Here is a 9,849-nt window from a genome sequence, read left to right as displayed (position 1 = left end):
CACGTTTTCCTTGAGAGGAGCCCTGGGACTGGAGTAAGAACCCCAGCTGTGCCACTACAGATCCACATGATGTCTCGCTATCTGCATCCGTAAATTGGGAACAATAAACTGTACTCCTCAAAGCTGCCATGAGCATAAATGAGATTAAAATAGGGACACTTATCAAAGTACTCAACACAGAGCCTGGCACATACAGGTGTTCAATAAATAATTTTTTGTCAGGAAATCTTAGAGAGGACTTTCTTCAGAAGGCCAAGATGTGAGATAACTTCCCTAGAAATTATCTCAGAGCATCAGGACCCTTGAGGGTTCTTTAGAAGCCTGCAGTCCCTGGAGTGCCCAGGGCCCCAGAGCACTGTGCCAGGGCAGCTGATAGGGGGTGAGGGGCTGGTCCCCAAGGGAGTAACCCCCAGAAGCTGGGTAGACATTGAGGGAGTTGGGGCTCAGACCAAAATGATTTCTGTACATAACCCAGGCCAGAGGTAGGCTGGCATGGTAGTAGGCTGGACATGTGTCCAGGAACACAAGTGGGCCAGAAGGCTAGTTTTTGACCACTGACATGCATCCGGGTAAAAGGGTAGTTTGTGGACAGGTGAGGGTGGCAGCTCTCTGTGGGGTAGGAACCAGGCACAGGGTTCAGCTTCCACCTCTGGGTTGCTCTTCTTTCTGCTGAAAACCATGAGACATACTTGAATATGGAGATCCTCTTCATCAGGGTGAAAGGGAACTTCTGACTGAGTTTCAGTGATACTCCCTCTGAGAGATCGAGGGAATATCAGTGTGTGAGGCCATATGCCAGCACAATTGTAAGTGCACAGGCATTACTGATTAAAGAGGTCTGCAGAATGAACCACGAGGAGCCCAGCAGGAGCCATGGCACCAGGACTAAGAGCACAACTATGCCAAATACCAGGATCTGCCTCATCCAAGAGTGGAGAGAGGTGACTCCCAGCGCAGCAAAAGCCACTGGGGTGAAACCTCTGGCAGCTTCCACCTCCCCCAGCTTTGAGAGCATTGACACAGCTGCAAATAACAGGAAGATGATAGCAGAGAATAAGATGGTGAAGATCAAGGTGTAGAAGCAGTGGCAGACAGTGCCCATGGTTCCTCAAAATTGCCAGCAAAATGCCAGGTGATGACAGCACCATAGAGCAGGGTGATCGGGTTCTCCTAGACAAAGATGTAGGTCACCAGCCTGTACACTTGTCAGTTGTACATGGCCTCAGACTTCAGCGTGAGCCCCCAGGGCGCCAGTGGTGGCTGCAGCAGGAACAGGCAGGGCCCATACACCAGCAGCGAGAGCAGCACAGTGAAGAAGGTAGCGGATGGCACCTCTCAGGACACAGGCCCAGCTCGGATACCCCGGCCTGAGGCAGCCATGGCTGCAACAGTTCCCAAGCTCTGCCTTGTCCTGTATCCTTATTTTTCTTGGATAATCTGAATATTCCTTTCTTTAAAAAAATGCATCAAGAAATGGGCAAACATGTTGAAAGTGAATCTTCATCTATTATTATTTTTTTGGGAGTTGGAGTCTCACAATGTCACCCAGTCTGGAGTGCAGAGTAGCATGCTCAAGACCACCCCAGTCTTGATTAGCTGGGCTCAGGTGATCCTTCCACCTCAGCCTTCCAGAAAGTGAATCTTCTTAATGACTAATTATGTCAAACATTTTTCTTCTTGTGTGGTTTCTTTGGCCCATATCGCTTCTTTAGTAAAATGTCTATATAAATCTTTGGCTACTTTTTATTACATTGCTTCTTTTTAAATTATTGAAAGTGTGTTTACATGTAATACATTTCAGTTCTTTTTTTTGTGTTTTCTTGGAGTGTCTTTTTGGTCAATTTTTCTTTAGTTTTGATGAAATCGAATGCACCAATTTTCAAATTTCTTTTATTTTCTTAGGCCTACCAAACAAACTGCCTTTCCTAGGTTTCCAATGTATTTCTCTAAAAATTGTATAATGTTAGAATGTAAAGTTAGGTCTGGGGGTGTATATCATTCAAAATAGGCGTCAAGATACTTTTTTCATAAGATGTCCAATGTTTCCAACTCCATATGTTGCAGAGACTGAAATCTCTTTAGAGATCAAAAGTTGCATTACATTCTGGACTTTCTTATTTTCTCTACAACTCTAGTCTTTCTCTTTTAATTTAATACACTCTTTTCCCCTAGCTTATTATGATGAAAACTTAGAATTTGATTTGTATACACCTTTTAAATATAGACTTTTAGGTCTAAAATTTGCTTGAACTTTGTTTCATGGAGTTTGTATTTTATGTTTCCATTTTTCTTTTTCTTTTTTTTCAGTTGGAGTCTCGCTCTGTTGCCCAGACTGGAGTGCAGTGGTAGCTCCCGGCCACCGCAACCTCGACCTGCTGTGATCCGTCAATCCTTCCGCCTCAGCCTTCCAAATAGCTGGAACTACAGGCGCGCGCTACCACACCTGACTAATTTTTTTCTTTTTTATTTATTGTAGAGATGAGGTCTCGCAACATTGCCTGGGTGGGTCTCAAACCTGCGGGCTCAGGCAATCCACTCACCCCAGCCTCCCAAAGGCACGGGATTACAGGCTGAGCCACTGAGCCCGGCTTCCATTTTTCAATTCCAAATAATTTCTGAGTGTTCTTGTGATCTCTTTTTGACCTGTGGTTTGCTGAGAAATACGTTGTTCAATTTTAGATACTTAAAAATTTTTAAATTTACTTTTTTGATTATTGATTTCTGCTTTAAATTCATACTAGTCATAGAATATACATTGTATTATTTGAATACATTAAAATATATTTACATTTGTTTTATTGCCTAAAGTATGATTTTCCTGGCAAAGATTTCATGTATACTTTAAAAGTGTGTATGCCTTTGATGAACAGGATATTCTCTAAATTATATCAACTTCGATGATAGTGTTTTTCAAGTCTTCTATGTGATTACTACATTGTTGCCCAACTTTTAATGCCAATTTCAGAGAGAGGAGTGATGAACTCTTCCTCAGTAATTGTGAATATCTAATTCTCCTTTCATGTTTATCAGCTATTCAGCTATTGTTTTTATGTATTGTAATGACCTGTTGTTCTAGGCAGACACTATCAGGATTGGCCATCTTCTTGAGAAATTGATCCCATTACCATTGCATACATTTTTCATTAGCCATGATGCTATTATTTTCTGAAGTATGTTTTCCTTCCTTCCTTTCTTCCTTCCTTCCTTCCTTCCTTCCTTCCTTCCTTCTTTCCTTCCTTCCTTTCTTCCTTCCTTCCTATTTTTGAGAACTAATTTCACTCTGTTGCAAAGGCTGCAGTGCAGTGGCATGTATGAGGCTACCATAAACTGAAATTCCTGAGTTCAGTGATCTTTATGACTCAGCATCCTAAGTAGGGGAGTTATAGGCACCCATGAACAAGCCCAGCTAATTTTTCTATTTTTTGTAGAAATGGTGTCTCACTTTTTTGCCTAGACTGGTCTTGAATTCCTTGTCTCCAGCAGTGCACCCATCTTTGTTTACCCAAGTGCTGGGATTATAGATGCAAGCTACTGTGACTGGCACTATTAATATCAGCACCAAAGTACTTGGATTACAGTTTCAAGTCACTGAGTCCAGCAATATTAATTTTTTTTTTTTTTTGAGTTGGAGTATCACACTGTCACCCAAACTGGAGTGCAGTGGCTGCTCCCTGCCACCGCAGCCTCTACCTGCTAGGCTCCAGCGATCCTTCCACCTCAGCCGTCCGAGTAGCCAGAATTGCAGACATGCGCTACCATGCCCGGCTGATTTTTTATTTATTGTAGAGATGAGGTCTCGCTGCCCAAGCGGGTCTCGAACCCTCAGGCTCAGGCAATCCACTCACCTCAGCCTCCCAAAGGCGCGGGTTACAGGCTGAGCCACCGACCCCAGCTCAGCAATATTAATTTCAATTTCCTCTCTTTCATCTATTGGGTATTGTTGTCTCTGCCTTTTTGGAAATCCTGAGAATTCTGAAATCTCCAACACCTGGAGTATTTTATGAGCATAACATAGCTGGTACTGCTCACCTCTGGTATAATGCAACTCTCCTGTTAACATCAGCATCTTGAGACTACTCAGGCAAATAAATATAATATAACTTCCTTCTAAACCTATGTCTTTGTGGTTCACAGGTCCTATATCCCTGGGCATTCAAGGCTTAGTGATCCTTTTAAATAAGGACTAACCCCACTTTTGGCTTTGAATGTTATCAACTTTACTGTATCTTCTTACACATCTCCATATGGGATTCCTGCTTAGTTCATGCTGGATATAATAACAGCCATTTTTTGAATATCATCGTAAATTTCATTTTTCTAAACAAGTTTTTGAAACGAGAACTATTATAAATCTATTTCACAAGGGAGGAAACTGACATTTACTGGACTTACATAACTTGGCTAGGTACAACAATAGCAAATTCTAGGACTGGCTTTCAGAACCATATCTTTTATTATTTTTTATTTTTTTCCATTCAAGAAAATGTATTGATCCCTTAACAAATGCCAGCTACTATTCTTCTCTATGATTTATGTGTGTTTTCAGGGGAATATGGCAGTGAAGAACAACAAAATTTTATCTTTACTTGGGGGACTGAGGAGAACAGAAATTTACAAATATATAAACATGAGTATAAACATATAAATAAAAATTATGTCTATGGCCGAAATAAATAGTATCTAGGGTAAGTACTGCAGAAAAATGGAATTCATGAAAGGGGATGAAGAGTATTTGTAGGAGGTGGAGGTTAAACTTTGTTATTATAGTGATGATGAAAATTAAGAAGAAAAATAAAAGGGTTCGAGAAAACAGAAGTGTGCATATGTGGGGAGTGAGTGCTCCAGGCAGAGTGAACAGCCAGATGGGAAGGTCATGAGGCAAAAACACCCATACAGTACTCAGGAACATCCATACAGTACTCAGGGAACAGAGAGGACAACAGTGTGCATGGAAAGAGAGGGCTTAGTGTGGAGAGTAGAAGACAAAGAAATCAGAAAGAAAATGGAATACTCAGATTGTAGGACTTTGGAGGCATTTCGAGGTCTTTGGCTTTTGCTTTGAGTAACCATTGTAGAAGTTTGAATGATAACATCTGACTTATGATTTAAGAGAAGTTCCTTAGAGGCCATGTGGGATTGAGAATGCAGGAGAGTAAGGACAAGATTAGGAAGACTAATAAAATATTCCAAAAATGTATTTACTCCAAGTAGTTGAATCAGGGATTGAAAAAAACAGACCCACAGATCAATTTGTATATTAGTTGAACTAAGAATGATTCTTATGTGTTGAAAGGGTCTTGAAGTAGAATATAAGAAGAAAAGCAGGAGGAGGGCGAGGAGCAAGAGGATGAGGAAGAATGGAAGGAGCTACAGAAACTGTTTATAGACCACAAAGACAATAATCTAAAAGTCTGGAAAATATTTGCCAAAATCTGAAGTAGAGCAAATGGCTGAAAGTAGGACCTCAACAAAATCCAAAGAAAAAATACATGAGTCAATTAGCTGCTGAATATATTGTAGAGTGATAGGTGTTGAGAATTATCTATGGCTTCATTCTCAAGCTTCACAAAAAGGCCATTCATTTCCATTAGCTATTGAAAAATAGTCCGTTTTCCAAAACAGTAAAAAAAAAAAAAAAAAAAAGGAAGGCACTGACATGAACAATATCATAAAAAATACATACCAACAGGATAATAACACCAAACTTCTTTGTAGCACTTAAACATTCATGATAATTACTGAATTAATCTTCAAATCAACTGTATGGGATAGGTATATTTCCCTTTAGAGATTGCTATATCCTAAATCTTTAGTAATTGATTGCTCAAGGAATGACTGTAATTTATTGTTTTCAAAAGGTCTGAAATGTAATCAAGTTTTTTCAGAGTTCCTACAGTAAATCTGGATTCAACATTTGTTCCAGCTTGTTATTTGTTTTTCAAACAAACAAAATCAAGAGATTGTTTCTTAGTAAACTCCCCTCAAATAATATCAATGAACTATTGTCAAGTGCCATGATTTTAAACCATTTCTTCTCTTGGAGAGGTTAGAAAGCCCTTATAATATGTCTCCTCTTTTCAAATAGGATTTGGATCTGAGCAAATCTTTTTGTGTCTTAGCAACTTCAGTCTTGTTAGGGCAGGAGTCCAAATACTCTGAAATATTATTAAAGAAATATTATGTATAGAAGGCTAAAACCAATCATGTAGTATGTTAATAATTTATGTTATTTGAAAATAGATAATCTAAAAGTAAAAAATACAAAAATATTTTTACTGACCTCTGTCTTGTGGTTTCTGATCCTTGGTTTTGGATGTCATTTGTGTGGGAAGCATCATCAACCCAAGAGAGAAAAAGAAGTCAATGAAATGGGTCAAAGAAACAAGATTTAAATTACATGAGGCCACGAGGAGGATTTTCCAAATCTCTTTTGCCATGCAGAATCTTCTAACTCATAGGAGAATGATACATGTTTTCCTTGTCCTGATACCCAAGAGTTAATGTTCCTTCTCTTGGGCATAAGAATAGCAAGACATATTCAGTTGAAAGTAATGTGTAGACAAGAGTGGACGTAGCTGGCATGCTCACAGTGACCACATTGTGTTGATCACATTTTATCCAATACATTGCTCTACTACTAACCTACAAATAAACGGTGTATTTGTATTATAGACATATTCCAGGAAGGCCAAAGAAACTGGCTTCTTATCCATATGGAATAATATGCTGGTGAATTTCTGTCAGGATAGACCCAAATGGATTTACAATATGATACATATTTATATTCTTCAAATAGACCAAAAAGAAAACCTGGTATTCAAGGTGGAATGAGAAAAGAAATGTGGTTGTGGTGTGATGCTAGGTTAACAACCGGTGGTTTCAACCATATATTTTTTGAGTAGACTAACTTAGGTGTTGAAGTAAAAACCTCCTCCTAGGCATGCAGGAGCTCATCATAGATATGCCGCTGTGCTAAGTATGCAAATGTCTACAGAAAAGGAAAATATGTATATACATATCTCATGATGTGTACATGATAAGGGGGCACACAGGTCAGAGCATCTTCTCTGTAATCATACAACCAGGGTTCAAAGGCAGAGCCAACACATGTATCACCTGAGGCATGTTCTGAAGCTCAAATGATTAAAACCAATTTGTAAAAATAAATCAAGAGACTCCGCTTTATGGGGAGGGATATCACAGGGTGCAGCACCCAGTCAGGTCCCACAACCGCATCATCTTCGCACCTGGGCTTGTGACCCTCGCGACCAGGGCGGCCCTGGAGAGGGGAGAGGGCCTGGAGGAGCCTGGCAGGACCTGGCTTGCTCCTGGACTGAGCTTTGATCAGGCTCCGCTCCTGTGACCCAGAGGAGAAGGCCGGCGACACAGAGTCACTGCGTGCCTAAGCCAGGTAGTCCCCACCAATCCCCACAGGGTGGCCCACCTGGTGCCAATCACCTGCAAGCAGCAGCAGGAAATCCCCAGGCGACAGAACGTCCACCTGCGCCGGCGGTTGGCGGGGCCTCGCGCGATGCCCGTTGTCGTCCCTTCTTGGTGCTTGGCGGGAACCACGCGCCTTCCCGGACGCGCCCCCTCCTGTCACCAGCCCCATTGAGACGTCACAGGCGCGGGACCCGCCAGTGTGTGCTGGGCTGAGAGAGGGGTTGGTCGCTCGGGGCCTCGTCTCCGCGGCTGACTCTTTTCTGGCGATCCAGGCCGCACAACCCGCTCGCCATGGGCAATTTCCTGAGTTTCTTATTGGCGAACTTGGTTTTCTGGCCTCGCCGGCGACGCCGGAGGCACCGGATCCCAGCCGTCCCCGCCTTCCGCCAGGCTGCCCCGCCTGGCCAGGGCCACCCCGCGGCTCCTGAGCCTGCCCCTTCCCCTTTTCCTGCCCGCAGGCTGCTGAATCCTAGTCTGGGTCGTATGACTCCGCCCCCTAGACTCTACATCGCCCCGAAGGAGCGGGGTCCTCTCCCGCAGGCCAAAGGCGCCTCTCTGGGGACTCCCCCACCAGAATCCTGGAGTCAAGCTCCAGAGAAGAAACCCACGCCGTCTGCGGGGAAGTCGCTGAAGTATGGACACTGGACCTCCGCAAGGATCGCTCCTCTCAGTCGCAAGTATCCCCTCCTGCCTTCCCCACCTGAGCAGGTGGTCAGTCCTATGGAACTGATACCATCCAGGCTCCCCAAGGAGGTTAAGGGGAGGGTCCAAGGAGACCCGAAAAGGTGATGAAAGAGGAGGATCAAGTTGCGACCAAAGAGCAGGAGGTCAAGAAATAGGCCCACCCTAGCAAGGAGGAAGTGTCTTTGACATCTCGGCCCCTAGAGACCAGGGAGATCTCACTTCCCTGGGGTGCTGTCCTGGGCTTCTGGAGGGAAACCTCCCATGTTCAAACTCAAAAAACTTTAGTGAGAAGACCTAGGTATTTCCAATGGGCTCCCTCTGTGAAAAACATACCAATCCCAGCATAATGGAGATTTCCCAACTCTTGGGACAGATCCAACCATGCTCCCAGATCCAGCGCCAGGCTTCTCTTTGTTGTTGGACAGGTCCACCAAGGAAATGCTGGAGTATCCAGTTTTCCAGGCTTGCTGATGTGCTGTTTGAAGGATATGCAGGGCAAGGAACCATCCCATATCCCACCAAGTAGCTCTTCAATGAGAGTTGCTAGTCCTAGGCTTTGCCAAAATACACTATTTCACTGCCACTGCTGCCACCATATCGACTGCAACTGTTGTGGAACATAAGTGAGCTGCTCCCACATACCGAATGTCTCATCATGGCTATTTAGAATGATTTGGGTTCTTCGTAGAAATACATTGGGTCTAAAAGAAATAGCAAAATCTTGCATCATAAGACAGAAAATAAAACACAAACCATGGCAAACTGTACCACCACCCAGGCTGTCCCTTCTTTCTCCTCACCTTGGGAAGACCACAGATTTCTGGATGTGGTCACTTATACTTTGCAGGTCCCAACTACTCCTACCATCATTGACTAGGCCGACCTGGCTGCTGGCTCTCCTACACTGCCTGTCTATGTTCTATCCCTATACTCTGATCCTTCAAGTCTCACTCCAGCAGAAGGAAGTCCCAACATCCATGTGTGTAGATTCTCATCCTTTTTCCTTCCTCACTCCTCATCTAGTCCATTCCCCCATGACCCTTGTTACCCCTGACAAGCCTATCAATTCAACAGGAGTCATTTTAGCACCTCAGCTAACACATCTGCTCTCTTGAATTCGCAGCCCACTTTGAACCCTGGGGTCATTTACATCGATAATTCACCTCTTTCTAAGGCTGTAACTCTCAAATCTACACCCAGTTTCAGGGTCAGTGGACTACCATTTTTCCAAATTCAAAATTATATGTAATATAGTGGCACCCTGAGAGGTTATCACTCTCCACCCGTTCAACTACATTTTTTTTTCCAGTCACTCCAACATTTAAACATCCCTTTGGTTGGAAAATTACCCATTTGCCCAAATTAAGGACACCCGATGGGAAACGGGAATTCTGTCTCCCCAGTGCCCTGTTTATACAAGACTTTCGATCACGGTTCCTCCAGTGACCTCCACTCTAGTGAGCAGCACCTCGGCCACATCATTATCTAAACCAGCCTTTGGCTCCAGTGCTGTAGATGCCTCCCCTCCGTCAAGGTTGTCAGTTTTCAGTCACCCTCTGTATCCAGGAATGGATCCCATTCACACAGAGCAGGTTAGGCCCCTTTGTTAGAATTGAGTGCTGCAATGAAGAACAGCACAGTGGATTTGTAGAAAACCCTCTAAGTCTCCCTTTGAGTTAAAACTCCAGTGAACCACTCATCCAGGTGTTTCATTGTAACTTT

The 9,849-nt window shown here is 43.3% G+C and overlaps 1 pseudogene; it reads right to left on the bottom strand.

Annotated features, from left to right (window-relative positions):
• Nucleotides 1-285: 285 nt before the first annotated feature.
• LOC103270106 lies at nt 286-1,380 on the bottom strand (annotated as a pseudogene).
• Between the last annotated feature and the right edge of the window lie 8,469 nt (nt 1,381-9,849).

This window comes from Carlito syrichta, unplaced genomic scaffold (genome assembly GCF_000164805.1).
Source record: "Carlito syrichta isolate Samal-C Ts95f unplaced genomic scaffold, Tarsius_syrichta-2.0.1 Scaffold27763, whole genome shotgun sequence".
Classification (NCBI taxonomy): Eukaryota; Metazoa; Chordata; class Mammalia; order Primates; family Tarsiidae; genus Carlito; species Carlito syrichta.
The sequence above is the reverse complement of the archived record's forward strand: the minus strand, read 5'-3'. Positions and strand labels throughout refer to the sequence as shown.